The sequence below is a fragment of the Arachis ipaensis genome, chromosome B10, assembly GCF_000816755.2.
Source record: "Arachis ipaensis cultivar K30076 chromosome B10, Araip1.1, whole genome shotgun sequence".
NCBI classification, from domain to species: domain Eukaryota; kingdom Viridiplantae; phylum Streptophyta; class Magnoliopsida; order Fabales; family Fabaceae; genus Arachis; species Arachis ipaensis.
Genome location: NC_029794.2, coordinates 89,276,770 through 89,294,125, shown reverse-complemented (window position 1 = coordinate 89,294,125; position 17,356 = coordinate 89,276,770). Strand labels below are relative to the sequence as shown.

Here is a 17,356-nt window from a genome sequence, read left to right as displayed (position 1 = left end):
AACAATCATTTATCAAAAACCAGATCATTTAAAGCAAGCCAGGCTGGATTCAAGAGTGTATTCTATTTTTCACATCATCAAAATAATTGACTCAATTCAAACCAATCTTCAACGGATTAAACTCAGATTTCAAATCTTTTAAAATAATCAACTTCAAAACATTACATTTCACAAAGCCGCACAACAATTCAACCAAACCAACATCCATAATCACTCGAGTCAATCAAATAACACATATGGCAGATACAATCACCAAATACACAATATCTCACAACAGTATCCATATGTAATAATTCCAATATATAAGAATATAGTTTTTGGAAAGTGCCCCTACCTTAGAACGCAATTCCATAACCCAAACGCGTCACAGGAACCTCCTCTCTTAAACCGAGATCACCAACAACCGCAACCTCGGCTCCAAGCTACTCCCGCGGTAACCATAGCAACACTAATCACAGCATATAACAATCAGGAATGACCCCACGTTACCAAAACTCATATTCATTAACCAAACACAACCGAATACTAACGCGAGGCTTTTCGAAACATAAATTACTTACTGAGCTAGCGAAACGAAGCAGCCGCGAACTCCGAGCACGACACGCAAGCATCGATATACAACCCTGTGACAAATAATGCTACAACGCCTCAGCCGAAATTCTCAGAACAGCGACAAAAGGCTCCTCGAACCAAAACGCTTACCAAGACCGAGGGAGAATGGCTGAACCGAATAGCGACGGTCTCCGAACCGGTTCAGCGGCAGCCCGGCAGCCACCTCAAGCGGCAGCAGGGACCTGAAAAACATGTAGCGACAATGAAGTTCCCAGAAGCTCAACAGAAAGGAGAACCAGCTTAAAAATCCTTACCGACAAAGCCGTCTGGCAACGGCAGTGGCATTTCCGGTAGCTAGGCACGGCGGCGCAGTTGACTTCTCCTCCGGGAATGGCTATAACGGAAACAGCTTCTCCTTCCTCCTTTCACGGTCCCCATGGTGGCAGGAGCTTTGGCGGTGCTAACCTATGCTTGGCGGCAACAGGAACGGCGGCGGTCGAAGTCCAGCCGCAACGGGAACCAAGCACGGCGACGATCCCACCCGCGACGGTGACAGCGAAAGCTTCACCTCTTCCGCGCGCGCCCCTTTCTTCTTCGTCTGTGGTGGTGGCTCGCACTTCCTTCCGTTCGCAGTTCTGTTCTTACGCGGTGCAATAACGGTCGGCAACGACGGCGAGATCTCGTGGCTCCTTGGGCGCCGGCGGTGAGGTACGAGTTCCCTCTCTCTCTCTCCGACGCGAGCCCTTTCTCTCTCTTCCCTTCTCCGTGGTCCCTTCCCTTGTTTCCCCCTTTCTGCCCGATCGCTTCCTCTGGTGGCACGGCTGGCAATGACACCAGTGATGGTATCGATGGTGACCAGCTGGCGGCGACAGCAACCCTCCTGGCCGGCGCACTCTCCTCTGTGGGTGTGTGTTTGCGTTTTGGGGGGAGAAACAGGTTGGAGGCTTCTGCTGCAGCTCGAGTGTGTGTTGCTAGGCTGAGGGAGGATGAGGCTACTGCCTCATTTGGGGGAATGGGCTGTGGCGGCTAGGTTTGGGGAATTAGGGTTTCATTATTTTGAAAATTAGGGTTAGGGGTAAAATGGTAATTTCAAATGAAATTGGGAATAATATAGTAATTGAAACCCAAATTAAATCCAACACTAATTATATATAGAAAATACTATTTTCTCATCAATTTCACAAATTATTTTCCATAAAATGCCCAAATCAAAATAATTAGAAATAATATAATTAAACCCCTTTATTTTTCCAAAGTAGCAGTATTAATATTTAAAATATTACTTATCTAGTCCAAATCATATAAAATCTTTATTATTTCATAACTATCAACCTTATACCAGAAATATAGAAAATAATCCAATAATTATAAAATTGGATAAAAATCATAACTTATCTCAAGTTCAATAAATCAAAACTTGCCTTAATTATCCTTAATAAAATAATCTCTGAAATTAAGGCTATAAATAACCATATGATTTGAGACTTGATCATAATAAGACTTTTCAAAAGTTCTGGGTCTTACACAATTAAAATAAACAAACACTGTAAAGCAAACTTTTGGCAAGGTATGAGAAATTGGAAGTCCAGGCTTAGTTATTCTTATCAACAACAATGAAAGTTGAATCTTAATTCCACTTAGTCAACCTTTACTAAAGTAAAGGAAAGTCAAGGGACTAATTAGTTTGATCTTCGAATCCTATTTATTTCCTAAGAAAAAGGTAGGATTATTGAAGCTCAGTTCAATTAGCAAAGATAACAGTTATCAATTATGTTGAGATAAGATAACTCCTGAGTTACTGCTTTCTTAACCAAGACCAAAAGAGGAAAAAGTAAATTTGCTGGAATAAAAATGCCTTCAGATGTAAAGCAACAATAACATAAATTAAAGAAAGCAATCATGAATTGAAATACCTCAAATAACATTAATAAGGGAAATTATAATCTAACATGAAGAGTTCATAAACTAAATTGGAAGAATAAATAAAAATAAAGAACCTGGAATTGAGAGCCACTCCTAAAACTAAGAGAAGTCCTAAATCCTAAGAGAGAGAGAGAGGAGAGAACCTCTCTCAAAACTAGATCTAAATCATGGAAAAGTAACTAAATTGGCAAAATCCCCCTGAATGGATGCATTCCCCCACTTTATAGCCTCTAATATGTGTTTTCCGGGCCAAAAACTGGGTCAAAAACAGCCCAAAAATCGCCCCCTGTGTATTCTGGTATGTTTAGGTCGTGGGCAAGTGACGCAGAGGCGTCGTCCACGCGGCCGCGCAGATTGAAGTTCGTAGATGCGACGCGTCCGTGTGGATCATGCGTTCGCGTCACCTAGCGTCAGAGCAATTATGGCATATTATATATCAAATTGAAGCCCCGGACGTTATCTTTCCAATGCAACTAGAACCGCGTCATTTGGACCTCTGTAGCTAAAGTTATAGCCATTTGAGTGCGAAGAGGTCAGGCTGGACAGCTTAGCAATTTCTCCAACTTATTGTATTCCTTCCACTTTTGCATGCTTCCTTTCCATCCTCTGAACCATTCCTGCCCTGTAATCTCTGAAAACACTTAACACACACATCAAGGCATCTAATGGTAATAGAAGAGGATTAATAATAAGTAAATATAAGATCAAAGAAGCATGTTTTCAATCATAGCACAAAATCAGGAAGGAAATATAAAACCATGCAAATATTATGAATAAGTGGGTAAAGAGTTGATGAAATCCACTCAATTGAGCACAAGATAAACCATAAAATAGTAGTTTATCAGAGGTCGTCACTGATCGGCAATCTTGGGTGACAAATTCTAATTCCAAACACTTGCACATTTTATTTTTTCTTAGTTTGTATATACTTTAGAACTTTAATTGCATTTTTTTCTTAGTTTATTGCATTTCGTTATATATATAATAAGCTTAGTTAAAATGATGAAATCTTTCCAAGAAATTTATCTATAGGGCATTGATATCCTAATTGATTTGAGTTGGTGGTTGTTTTATTGAAACTTGCTTGAAATATATTGTGGAACATGTTTTTGGGCTAAGAACACATAAACATGTGAGTTTTGATCCTAATTGTGTGGTTACATCATATTAACCACTATTCTCATTCTTGTGTGTGTTATTCTCTTTTTATGATTGCAATCTTTGATTTGTTTGATTCTTTATGTCCATTGTTTAATGTATAAATGCATTTATATGATTGAGGTCTTTATTTCAATTAGCTCACTTACCTAAATAGCCTACCTTTTATCCGCCATTGTTTGCTAACTTTGAGCCTATGTTAATCCCCTTTTGTTCTTAATTTTAGCACATCATTAACCCTAAGTGAAAAACAATAAATGCCCCTTATTTGAATCTTTGATTAGCTTAGGCTAGTAAAGGTATGTATCATCTAAGTGTGGGAAAGTTTGGGAACTTTGGTTGAGGTAAAAGTGGATGTTTGTACTTTTGTTAAAGGTCTTGGAAATTGGGTACATACTCATGCATTAAATGTTTAAACCATATGCATTGACACTCTTGTATATATTTTAGTTTCAAAAAAATAAAATGAAAATAAATATATAAAAAAATAAAAAGAAATATATATAGAAAAAAGAAAAAAATAGAAAAAGAAAGCAATAAAAAAGGGACAAAATGCCCCTAAGTAGAGTAATAAGAACAATACATATGAGATGTGAATTGAAAGAGAATGCATGAGTATGTGAAAGAGTGAGTAATGGTTAGTTAGGTTTGCATTTGAATTGTATAGGTTGTTATGTGTGTTAGGTGAGAGCTTTAGTCAATCAAAGATTCAAATTTCAACTTCACTTGACCATATGCATCATTACCTTAACCCTAGCCCCATTACAACCTATGAAAAGTCCTCATGATATTTGTAGGCATACATTGAATAATTGTTGATTGTTAGATGAAAAACAAATCTTAGAAAGCTTGATTAGAAGAGAATTGAGTGAATCAACCCTAAACATTTGAGCGCATAGAGTGAATATACATCCAGTAAGGGTTCGATTGCTCAATTACATGTTTTCACCTATGCTTATTTCTTATCTTGCAAGTTTATAAATTCTTTTCTAGAACTCAATTCAATTGTGGATTTGATTTGATTGTTATTACCTTAGCCCTTATGTTATATATGTATTCTTGGAAATTGATTCATTTTGACTAAGTAGTTGCATTCATTTAGATAGATTGCATATAGGTAATTTCCTTGCATTGAATAAATGTAATACCCCTTGTTTCTTTCTTCAGTTTAGCATGAGGACATGCTATTGTTTAAGTGTGGGGATGTGATAAATCCACATTTCATGGTATTTCTTTGCTCAAATTGGGTGGATTTTATCAACTTTCCATACACTTATTCAATGAAATAGCATAGTTTTGTAAATTCTCCATAAATTGTGCTCAAAAGTGAAAACATGCTTTTTAGGCCCTTATTTGCTAAATTTTATTCACTTTAATTCCATTTGATGCCTTGATGTGTTTGTTGAGTGATTTCAGGTTTACAAGGCTAATATGGATTGAAGAAATGGAGAAAAAAAGCATGCAAAAGTGGAAAAACCATGAAGAAATGGAGTTTGGAGCTTTTCAGCAAGTGTGCATGCGCACAACTATGTGTGCGTATGCACGGGTGGAAGCGTGCAGTCATTCGTATGCACAACTCTTTGTGCGTACGCACAAGTGGAAAAATCAGAAAGTGTGCGAACGCACAGGTGCCAGTATCAGAACTAGAAAATGGATGAATACAGACAGATTTACAGACGGATTTGGTCTTTATTACAGACGGATTTTTGGTTACCGAAAAAATTACCGACGGATTTTGTCCCTCTGTAAAAGTCCCGTCGGAAATTATTTACCGACGGATTTTTTTCCGTCAGAAAATTACAGACGGATTTTTACCAGTTACCGACGGATTTTTCCTCTATAAATTTTCTATCTATTTTCCAAAGGCAACAAACTTTCCGATGGATTTTTCGTCTGTAATTACAAACGGATTTTCAGACGGATTTTTCATCTGTGATTTTCTGACAGATTTTCTGTCTGTAATTACAGACAGATTTTTTGACAGATTTTCCGTCTGTAATTACAGACAGATTTTCTGTCTGTAATTTGAACTTTGGAAAATCATCCCATGTTCTGATTACAGACAGAAAATCCGTCTATAAATCTGTCAGTATGATCAAATATAATTTTTTTTTATTTTTCTAATTGCAAAATAAACTTGTTTTCATACAAAATAAATATAAAAAAACTCAACTCAACTCATAAATTATATATTATTTTTTTCTTCTTTGAGATATATGAAAAATAGATTATCTATATAATATTTCTTTGCATATAACTCTACTTATTCAATAATATACAGTTATACATCCATATGGAGTGAAAATTACATCCATGTCTCACAAACATTAGTTGAGTAGTAACCTTAGAATTTTCTAAAATTTCTTGAACAATGCAAGCTAAGCTAGAGCCCACTCATATGGTAAGTGTAGAACTTTATGGCAGCTATGTACACTTTCTTATGGCTGCTATGTACACTATTGATTCTATAATGTACACTCTATTGAAGCTGCAATGACTGCAATGGCAGCAGCTATGCCTGCCACGGATACTGCAGCATGCAACTGAGCATTATGAGTCCTAATTTCCTGCTTTTTCCTCTCCTTTTGATCCTTCAGCCATCTTCCCATTGTCCTTCCTCTCAGTAAACTCCTGTAAAGCTAGTATGCAAAAGATTACAAGAAGAATAACAAAGAAAAAGAGTAATGAATGGTTGAGCTTTTATTTTTATATGATTTATATGACATCACGGTGCAGATTTAAAATTAGCTACCTATATGCACTTATCAGAACTCAACAATTTCTGTGTCCCCGTGAGAGCAATATATATGAAAAGTTGAATCTTATTGTAGCAACATGAGAGAAAATTGAAATAAATACTATGTTGCTTGAAATGGAGACAAATTCAGATATAGAACTTGTCATTCACCTGGATTCTTGGAGAAATTCAGTTCAATAGTTTCACAAGATAAGATGCGAGCAGAAACCAGCTAAATTTTTTGCTGGGACTGTAGGAACCTGAGGTAGCGATCGATCAAGAATAAGTAAAAGCTTGTAAGAAACACACAAAAAGAAGAAAATTCTACATGTAGTACATAAAAGACTACAAAAACTATGTATAGTTGATGAGTGTAGAAAAAAAGTTCATAAAGTTTTTGCCTTATCAAAGGTAAGTTAGTGGCCCACATGGCTAATCCTGCTAGCAAAGCTACTTCTCCAGCCACATTTGAGACGCCAACTTTATTCCACATGAGCATCTACAATGAAAGCTCTTGCAATTTTAGCCTATATAGTTTATGATTGAAAAAGGACTTTGCATTGAACAAGTTGCTTATTGAATTTACCTCTTAGATTTGATTAGTGTTGTCCCAAAAGATAATGTAGCAAAGTCCATGGGCTGTGAAGAGGACCATTGCAGTGGTCCTAGCTAGATGTGGTACTTGATACTTCCCTCTAAAGTTAGGCCAATGAACTGCAAAAGTGAAGACACTCTTAATACTAGAAAGAACAGAAACATCATGCAAATATTTCCAACAAGGCCTAAGGCCATTGCTAAATCTTCCAGCTTGACCTCCCACCTATGCAATTAAATAAGTGACGCAAATGTGACAACTAAGTACCTAACACTGTGGTCATTCACATATCTGTTGAGTCATAAGAAAATTATTGTGATTAAATAAGTGAAAAGGGGATAATACCAACCAATGATCAGCAATACCAGGAAAGGCAAAAGCAAGATAGATAAGAATTGCGTGACTGCTAAGAAGAAAAGAACACGTCTAATTGAAGTTCAAATTCATGAAAATGATTGATAAAAATGAAATTGAAATAAGAAGGAAGTACCTCTCGAAACCAGCTAAACGGGATACACCTCATTAGGGGTAGAAAGAGTTATGCTGCAAGTAGTGCAAATGCATTTGAGGGGAAAAAATGAAAGAAAAAAAACCATAGATTTTTAAACAAATAGAGATTCTAATTAATGGTTATATTGACATGAGCTTAAGTTTTGTTAAGTAAACAAAATTGAAGTCCATGAAATGATCAGATATCCTTCAAAGAATACATCTATAATTTCTAAGCTTGGAAATAGCTACTCCAAGATTAGCTGATATCTCACACTAATCTAGAAAGTGTTAGCTGTAAATGCAACTAGAACCAGATCAAAAAATACTATATCAGTCTCTATAGAAATTAAATTATGACAATCAAGCTTTTTTATTTAATATGATAATCAACAGTTCTCTCCAAGCTAGCAGAATGGAACTTTAATAGAATAATATAATACTTGCTAGTGAAACCAAAACCTAAAAAACAGAGAATATTATAGCAAATTAACATGTTTTGATAGAGATCTAACACGCTATGAAAATAGGAATAAATAAAGGCATTTCATTATGTGAGCTAATAACTTACCAAGGAGTATGCAGAATAAGCAAAATCGGAAGCTCCTTTATTTGTTTCATTCAAGATAGAAATTAATGAAAAAAGATATGGCGCCCGTGACACTCTTTTTAGCGGACAAAAGGTAAAAATTTGAGATATTGCTTGTCTGTTAGTACTCACAACTTAGTAAAATGTTATGTCAAATCAAAGATAATAAGAATTTAGATGATATCCTTATCTGGTCACTGAATTTCACCCAACAAATACTACAATGACAAAATTAAAATTTACACTATATAAAGAACAATAAGTCATGATTAATGTGGATTTAATTATACTAGTTCGATGAGAAGGAAAGGTTCAGATAAGGTAATATAATATTAAGCAGAACATGCAGCCAAGAAAAGAAGCACATGTTCCTAACTGATATTTATTAAAGTGTAGTTTTGTGTCACCATAAAAACCACCACCACTACAACAACTACTAAACATTACATGGCTACATGAACCAAACAAAACAAGGCTATAGTATCCTGTCCTAAATCAAAATTAAATTTAAATAATTAACATTTAATCCCCTTTCAGATTTAAATATCTACCTTCCCACAATAATATAAGATGCTAATATATACTATATTCCATGAAAAATCAAATGTAGCTAGGGCAAAAGCAGAATGCCATGAAAAAGACAAGGATTATCAAACCTGATTATCAAAACAAGTAAGGAGCTTGAGATTAACAAAAATGTGCGATAAAAATGTGTGAAGAGTAGACACTTGTTAATTAGCAAACTCTTAGAATAATATCCATGTCTTAAAAGTACCATTTTTCCCCTAATTACTTGATATAAATAGAACCAAACTTTATAGTTCCTATCCTTAATTATCAGCTAGCCACTAAGCACATCATGCTCATATATATTTCACTCAGAAACCACTTTGGAAATATAATGAAGAAGAAAATTAAAGTATGCTGCCAAGTTGATGAGAGAAAATAGAACAATAATTCCACTTTACTTATAACACATTCATGATAAAAGATATTATATGCAGAAAATTAATGATCATGATTCATTATTTCTAATGGTGGAATCACTTATTAGTACCATCAATAACATACATTTTACAAAGTAACACGCTTATGAATCCAAATATTGAATTATAAGTAAGTAAATGTTGATAATTTGTGAATGAAATATAAACAATTTAATCATTCTCATTTTCAAACATTCTCCTTTTATAGTAAAGCAAATTTTTATAGATACAGTCTATTATATATGAACTATTAATTTAATGATGATTAAGAAAATCTAAAAATACTATTCAATGGTTGGTGTGCGAAATCGTGATCATTCCTTCCTTGGTAACGGCGCTAAAAACTCAATACGCACGTTCATGTTCTTAATTCTGTTTCACAACTTCGTACAACTAACCAGCAAGTGCACTGGGTCGTCCAAGTAATAAACCTTACGTGAGTAAAGATCGATCCCACGGAAATTATTGGCTTGAAGCAAGCTATGGTTACCTTGTAAATCTCAGTCAGGCGGATTAAACTGATTTTATGAATTGATAAGTAAAAGATAAATAAAATATAAAATAGGATAGTGGTACTTATGTAATTCATTGGTGAGAATTTCAGATAAGCGTATAGAGATACTTTCGTCCCTCTGAACCTCTGCTTTCCTGCTGTCTTCATCCAATCCTTCCTACTCCTTTTCATGGCAAGCTGTATGTTGGGCATCACCGTTGTCAATGGCTACTTCCCGTCCTCTCAGTGAAAATGGTCCAAGATGCTTTGTCACGGCACGGCTATTCATCGTCGGTTCTCGATCATACTGGAATAGGATCCATTGATCCTTTTGCGTCTGTCACTACGCCCAGCACTCGCGAGTTTTAAGCTCGTCACAGCCATCCCTTCCCAGATCCTACTCGGAATACCACAGACAAGGTTTATACTTTCCGGATCTCAGGAATGACCATCCATGGGTTCTGTCTTATACCACGAAGACTCTAATATCTCGGACTCGGTCCCCTGTATTAGATATCCAAGAGATATCCATTCAATCTAAGGTAGAACGGATGTGGTTGTCAGGCACGCGTTCATAAGTGAGAATGATGATGACTGTCACGATCATCACATCCATCATATTGAAGTGCGAATGAATATCTTAGAAGCGGAATAAGTTGAATTGAATAGAAAAACAGTAGTACTTTGCATTAATCTTTGAGGAACAGCAGAGCTCCACACCTTAATCTATGGTGTGTAGAAACTCTACCGTTGAAATTACACAAGTGATAAATGTTCAGGCATGGCCGAATGGCCAACCCTCACAAAAGTCTAAGATAGCATAAAACTAATCCAAGATCTCTAATACAATAGTAAAAAGTTCTATTTATACTAAACTAGTTACTAGAGTTTACAAAAATGAGTAAATGATGCAGAAATCCACTTCCTGGGCCCACTAAGTGTGTGCTTGGGCTGAGCATTGAGCTTTACACGTGTAGAGGTCTTTCTTGGAGTTGAACGCCAGTTTGTAACCTGTTTCTGGCATTTAACTCCACTTTGTAACCTGTTTCTGGCGTTTAACTCCAGAATGCAGCATGGAACTGGCGTTCAACGCCAGTTTACGTCATCTATCCTTAATCAAAGTATGAACTATTATATATTGCTGGAAATCCCTGGATGTCTACTTTCCAACGCCATTGAGAGTGCACCATTTGGTGTTCTGTAGCTCCAGAAAATCCACTTTGAGTGCAGGGAGGTCAGAATCCAACAGCATCTGCTGTCCTTCTTCAACCTCTGAATCTGATTTTTGCTCAAGTCCCTCAATTTCAGCCAGAAAATACCTGAAATCACAGAAAAACACAAAAACTCATAGTAAAGTCCAGAAATGTGAATTTTAATTAAAAATTAATAAAAATATACTAAAAACTACTAAATCACACTGAAAACTATGTAAAAACAATGCCAAAAAGCGTATAAATTATCCGCTCATCACAACACCAAACTTAAATTGTTGCTTGTCCCCAAGCAACTGAAAATCAAATAGGATAAAAAGAAGAGAATATACTATAAATTCTTCACTTGACACGTTCATGCCACAAGCACATGGTTAGGGACAGCTTGGTTTAGCTGCTTAGGCCAAGATTTTATTCCTTTAGGCCCTCCTATCCACTGATGCTCAAAGCCTTGGATCCTTTTTATTTACCCTTACCTTTTGGTTTTTAAGGGCTATTGGCTTTTTGCTCTTGCCTTTTGGTTTAAAGAGCTTTTGGCTTTTTCTGCTTGCTTTTTCTTTTTCTTTCTTTTTTTCGCTATTTTTTTATTTCTGCAAGCTTTTGTATTCACTGCTTTTTCTTGCTTCAAGAATCATTTTTATGATTTTTCAGATTATCAAATAACATTTCTCCTTTTCATCATTCTTTCAAGAGCCAACATATTTAACATTCATAAACAACAACTTCAAAAGACGTATGCACTATTCAAGCATTCATTCAGAAAACAAAAAGTATTGCCACCACATCAAAATAATTAAACTAGTTTCAAGGATGAATTCAAAACCATGTACTTCTTGTTCTTTTGTTTTTAGAACAGTTTTCATTTAAGAGAGATGATGGATTAATATTCATAACTTTAAGGCATAGACGCTTAGACACTAGTGATCATATAGTAAAGACACAAACATAAATAAAACATAAAGCTCAAAAATCGAAAAACAGGAAAATAAATAAACAAGGAGATTAAGGAATGAGTCCACCTTAGTGAGGGTGGCGTCTTTCTTTTCTTGAAGAACCAATGGTGCTCTTGAGCTCCTCTATGTCTCTCCCTTGTCTTTCTTGCTCCTCCCTCATAGCTCTGTGATCTTCTCTAATTTCATGGAGGATGATGGAGTGCTCTTGGTGCTCCACCCTTAGTTGTCCCATGTTGGAACTTAATTCTCCTAGGGAAGTGTTGATTTGCTCCCAATAATTCTGTGGAGGAAAGTGCATCCCCTGAGGCATCTTAGGGATTTCATGTGAGGAATTTCCTCATGTCCATGATCTCTTGTTTGCTCCATTCTTTTCTTAGTGATGGGCTTATCCTCTTCAATAAGGATATCTCCCTCTATGTCAATTCCAGCTGAATTGTAGAGGTGGCATATGAGGTGAGGAAAGGCTAACCTTGCCTAAGTGGAGGACTTTTCAGCCACCTTGTAGAGTTCTTGAGGTATAATCTCATGAACTTCCACTTCCTTCCCAATCATGATACTATGGATCATGATGGCCCGGTCTACAGTAACTTCAGACCGGTTGCTAGTAGGAATGATTGAGCGTTGAATGAACTCCAACCATCCTCTAGCTATTGGTTTGAAGTCAAGCCTTCTTAGTTAAACCGGCTTCCCTTTTGAGTCAATTTTCCATTGAGCTCCTTCCACACATATGTCCATGAGGACTTGGTCCAACCTTTGATCAAAGTTGACCCTTCTTGTGTAGGGGCGTGCGTTCTCTTCCATCATTGGCAAGTTGAACGCCAGCCTTACATTTTTCGGACTGAAATCTAAGTATTTTCCCCGAACCATGGTAAGCCAATGCTTTGGATTTAGGTTCACACTTTGATCATGGTTCCTTGTGATCCATGCGTTTGCATAGAACTCTTGAACCATTAGGATCCCGACTTATTGAATGGGGTTGGTGAGAACTTTCCAACCTCTTATTTGGATTTCAAGACGGATCTCCGGATACTCATTCTTTTTGAGTTTGAAAGGAACCTCAGGGATCACTTTCTTCTTGGCCACAATTTCATAGAAATGGTCTTGATGGACCTTAGAGATGAATCTCTCCATCTCCCATGACTCAGAGGTGGAAGTAATTGCCTTCCCTTTCCTCTTTCTAGAGGTTTCTCTGGCCTTAGGTGCCATGAATGGTTATGGAAAAATAAAAGGCTATACTTTTACCACACCAAACTTAAAATGTTTGCTCGTCTCCGAGCAAAAGAAGAAAGAAAGAAGTAGAAGAAGAAGAAAAATGGAGGAGAGGGAGAGAGAGATGGTTTCGGCCAAGGAAAAGAAGAGAGGGTTTTGTTGTATGAAAATGAAGAGGGAATGAGGGGTTTATATAGGAGTAGGGAGGGGTTTAGGGTTCGGCCATTTAGGGTTGGGTTTGGGAGGGAAATTATTTTGAATTTAAAGGTAGGTGGGGTTTTTGGGGAAGAGAGGATGGATGTGATTGGTGAAGAGGTGATGGGGAAGAGTGATTGAGTTGATTGGTGAGGGGTATTTAGGGAAGAGAGTTATGGAAAGGTGTGAAGAGGAGAGAAGAAGTAGGTGGGGATCCTGTGGGGTCCACAGATCCTGAGAGAATCCTGTGGGGTCAACAGATCCTGAGGTGTTTGAGGATTTCTCATCCCTGCACCTTTTAGACGTGTAAAACGCCCCATATATGCAATCCTGGCGTTTAAACGCTAGACTGTAGCATGTTTCTGGCGTTGAACGCCAGTATGGTGCATGTTTCTGGCGTTAAATGCCAGTCTGATGCTTGTTTCTGGCGTTTAATGCCAGCTTTCCTCTGGGTGCAATCCTGGCATTTAAACGCAAGACTACTGCTTGTTTCTGGTGTTTAACGCCAGTTTCATGCTCTGTTCTGGCGTTAAACGCCAGCCAGATGCTCCTTACTGGCGTTTAAGCCCTTCCTCCAAGGTGTGCTGTTTTCAATGCTGTTTTTCATTCTGTTTTCGATTTTTTTTTTGTAGTATTTGTGACTCCATATGATCATCAACCTAATAGAACATGAAATAACAAAGAGAAAATAAAATAAAAATGATTAAATAACATTGGGTTGCCTCCCAACAAGCGCTGTCAATAGCTTGACTTCATGATTGCACAAGGGTACTTGGAAACTTGCTCTTCAGTAACATCCTCATTCTCTTCAGAAGAAGAATATTCATCAGAGCTCATGAATGGCATAAGGAGGTTTAATGGAATCTCTATGGTCTCTAGATGAGCCTCAGATTCCTTTGGTTCCTCAAAGGGAAACTCCTTATTGATCTCTGGACGTCCCAGGAGGTCTTCCTCACTTGGATTCACGTCCTCTCCCTCCCTTGCAGGTTCGGCCATGATGATCAATTCAATGGCCTTGCACTCTCCTTTTGGGTTTTCTTCTGTATTGCTTGGGAGAGTACTAGGAGGGGTTTCAGTGATCCTTTTACTCAGCTGGCCCACTTGTTCTTTCAGATTTCTAATGGAGGACCTTGTTTCATTCATGAAACTTAGAGTGGCCATAGATAGATCAGAGACTATGTTTGCCAAGCTAGATGGGGTCTGCTCAGAACTCTCTATCTTTTGCTGAGTGGATGATGGAAAAGGCTTGCTATTGCTAAACCTGTTTCTTCCACCATTATTAAAGCCTTGTTGAGGCTTTTGTTGATCCTTCCACCGTTAGTTGTCCAAACACGAACAATCCCCGGCAACGGCGCCAAAAACTTGGTGCACGAATTGTGAATAACATTTTTCACAACTCGTACCACTAACCAGCAAGTGCACTGGGTCGTCCAAGTAATACCTTACGAATATTTTGTTCTGAGCCAATATGGCATTCAGAGTATCAATTTCAAGAACTCCCTTCTTCTGAGGTGCCCCATTACTTACAGGATTCCTCTCAGAAGTGTACATGAACTGGTTATTAGCAACCATGTCAATGAGTTCTTAAGATTCTGCAGGCGTTTTCTTTAGGTGAATGGATCCACCTGCAGAATGGTCCAATGACATCTTTGATAGTTCAGATAGACCATCATAGAATATATCCAGAATGGTCCATTCTGAAAGCATGTCAGAAGGACACTTTTTGGTCAGTTTCTTATATCTCTCCCAAGCTTCATAGAGGGATTCACCTTCTTTTTGTCTGAAGGTTTGAACATCCACTCTAAGCTTACTAAGCTTTTGAGGAGGAAAGAACTTGGCTAAGAAAGCCGTGACCAGCTTATCCCAAGAGTTCAGGCTATCTTTAGGTTGAGAGTCCAACCAGCTTATCCCATTGGTCTTAACAGTATCACAGATCTGCAAGAATTCAGTTAAGAACTGAAAAGGATCTTCAGATGGAAGTCCATGAAACTTGCAGTTCTGTTGCATTAGAGAAACTAGTTGAGGTTTAAGCTCAAAGTTGTTTGCTCCAATGGCAGGAATTGAGATGCTCCTTCCATGTAAATTGGAATTAGGTGCAGTAAAGTCACCAAGCATCTTCCTTGCATTGTTGTTATTTTCGGCCATGTTGTCTTCTTTTTCGACAGTTTCTGTCAGATTTTCTCCAGAGAGTTGTGCTTTAGCTTCCCTTAGCTTCCTCTTCAGAGTCCTTTCAGGTTCAGGATCAGCTTCAACAAGAATGTTCTTATCCTTGTTCCTGCTCATATGAAAAAGAAGAAAACTGAAAAGAAAATATGTTCCTGCTCATATGAAAAAGAAGAAAACAGAAAAGAAAATATGGAATCCTCTATGTCACAGTATAGAGATTCCTTTATGTGAGTATAAGAATAGAAGAATAGAAATTCGAACACTAAGAGGAAGAGAGGGTTCGAATTTTGAGATGAAGGGAAGTGTTAGTAAATAAATAAATAAATAAATAATTAGAAGGAGATGAGAGAGAGGGAATTTCGAAAATTAATTAAATTAAAAATAAAATTTAAAGTTAAATTTCTAAAATTAAAATTGAAATCAAATTAAATTAAAAATTAAAACAATTAGTTAATAAAAAAAGAAATTTGAAAAAAAAGGGAAGGGATTTTCAAAAATTAGAGAGATAATTAGTTAGGTAGTTTTGAAAAAGATATGATTGGAACAAAAATATAAGATTGATTGAAAAAGAATTGAAAAATCAATTTGAAAAAAGATAAGAAGTTAGAAAAGATTTTGAAATTGATTTTGAAAAAGGTATAATTGAAATTTAAAAAAGATAAGATTGATTGAAAAAGATTTGAAAAAAGAAATTTAAAAAGATTTGATTTTGAAAATTAAAGTTAATTACTTGACTAACAAGAAACTAAAAAGATATGATTCTAGAGTTTAAAGATTGAACTTTTCTTACTAGGCAAGTAACAAACTTAATATTTTTGAATCAATCACATTAATTGTTAGCTTTGAATTCAAAAATATGGAATAAAAATAAGAAAAAGATTTTTGAAAATTATTTTGGAATTTTCGAAAATTATGAAAGAAAAATGAAAAAGATTTGATTTTTGAAAAATATTTGAAAAAGATAAGATTTTTAAATTGAAAATTTGATTTGACTCATAAGACATAACTAAATTTTAAAAATTTTTGACTAAATCAAATCAAATTTTCGAAAATTATTTGTGAAAAAGGGAAAGATATTTTTTTAATTTTTGAATTTTCAATGAAGAAAGAGAAAAACAACCCAAAGACTCAATGCATGAAAATTTTGGATCAAAACATGTGATGCATGCAAGAACACTACGAGTGTCAAGATGAACACCAAGAACACTTTGAATGTCAAGATGAATACCAAGGACTTATTTTTGAAAAATTTTCAAGAAAAGAAAACATGCAAGATACCAAACTTAAAAATTTTTATTCTTTAGGCATTAATGTTTCAAGAATGCATATGAAAAACAAGAAAAGACACAAAACAAGAAAATATGAAGATCAAACAAGAAGACTGGCCAAGAACAACTTGAAGATCATGAAGAATGTAATGCATGAGATTTTCGAAAAAAAAAATTTAGAAAATTAAAAAGATGCAATTGACACCAAACTTAAAAGTTGACTCTAGACTCAAACAAGAAACACAAAATATTTTTGGTTTTATGATTTTGTAAAATTTTTTTTGTATTATTCAAAAATTAATTGAGAAAAACGAAAAAAAGAAAATTTTTTGTATTTTTTTTGAAAATAAGAAATAAAAAGCTTAAAATTAAAATAAAATTACCTAATCTGAGCAACAAGATGAACCGTCAGTTGTCCAAACTCGAACAATCCCCAGCAACGAGCCCAAAAACTTGGTGTGCGAAATCATGATCATTCTTTCCTTGGTAATGGCGCTAAAAACTCAATACGCACGTTCATGTTCTTAATTCTGTTTCACAACTTCGTACAACTAACCAGCAAGTGCACTGGGTCATCCAAGTAATAAACCTTACGTGAGTAAGGGTCGATCCCACGGAGATTGTCGGCTTGAAGCAAGCTATGGTTACCTTGTAAATCTCAGTCAGGCGGATTAAACTGATTTTATGAATTGATAAGTAAAAGATAAATAAAATATAAAATAGGATAGTGGTACTTATGTAATTCATTGGTGAGAATTTCAGATAAGCATATAGAGATGCTTTCGTTCCTCTGAACCTCTGCTTTCCTGCTGTCTTCATCCAATCAATCCTA

The 17,356-nt window shown here is 36.1% G+C and overlaps 1 long non-coding RNA gene across 1 annotated transcript; it reads right to left on the bottom strand.

Annotated features, from left to right (window-relative positions):
• On the bottom strand, nucleotides 455-1,185 carry LOC107621991. The gene is made up of 3 exons (XR_001616020.2): nucleotides 867-1,185; nucleotides 703-794; nucleotides 455-623 (listed from the first exon to the last, which is right to left on the bottom strand). It is a non-coding gene; the product is annotated as an uncharacterized LOC107621991 (long non-coding RNA).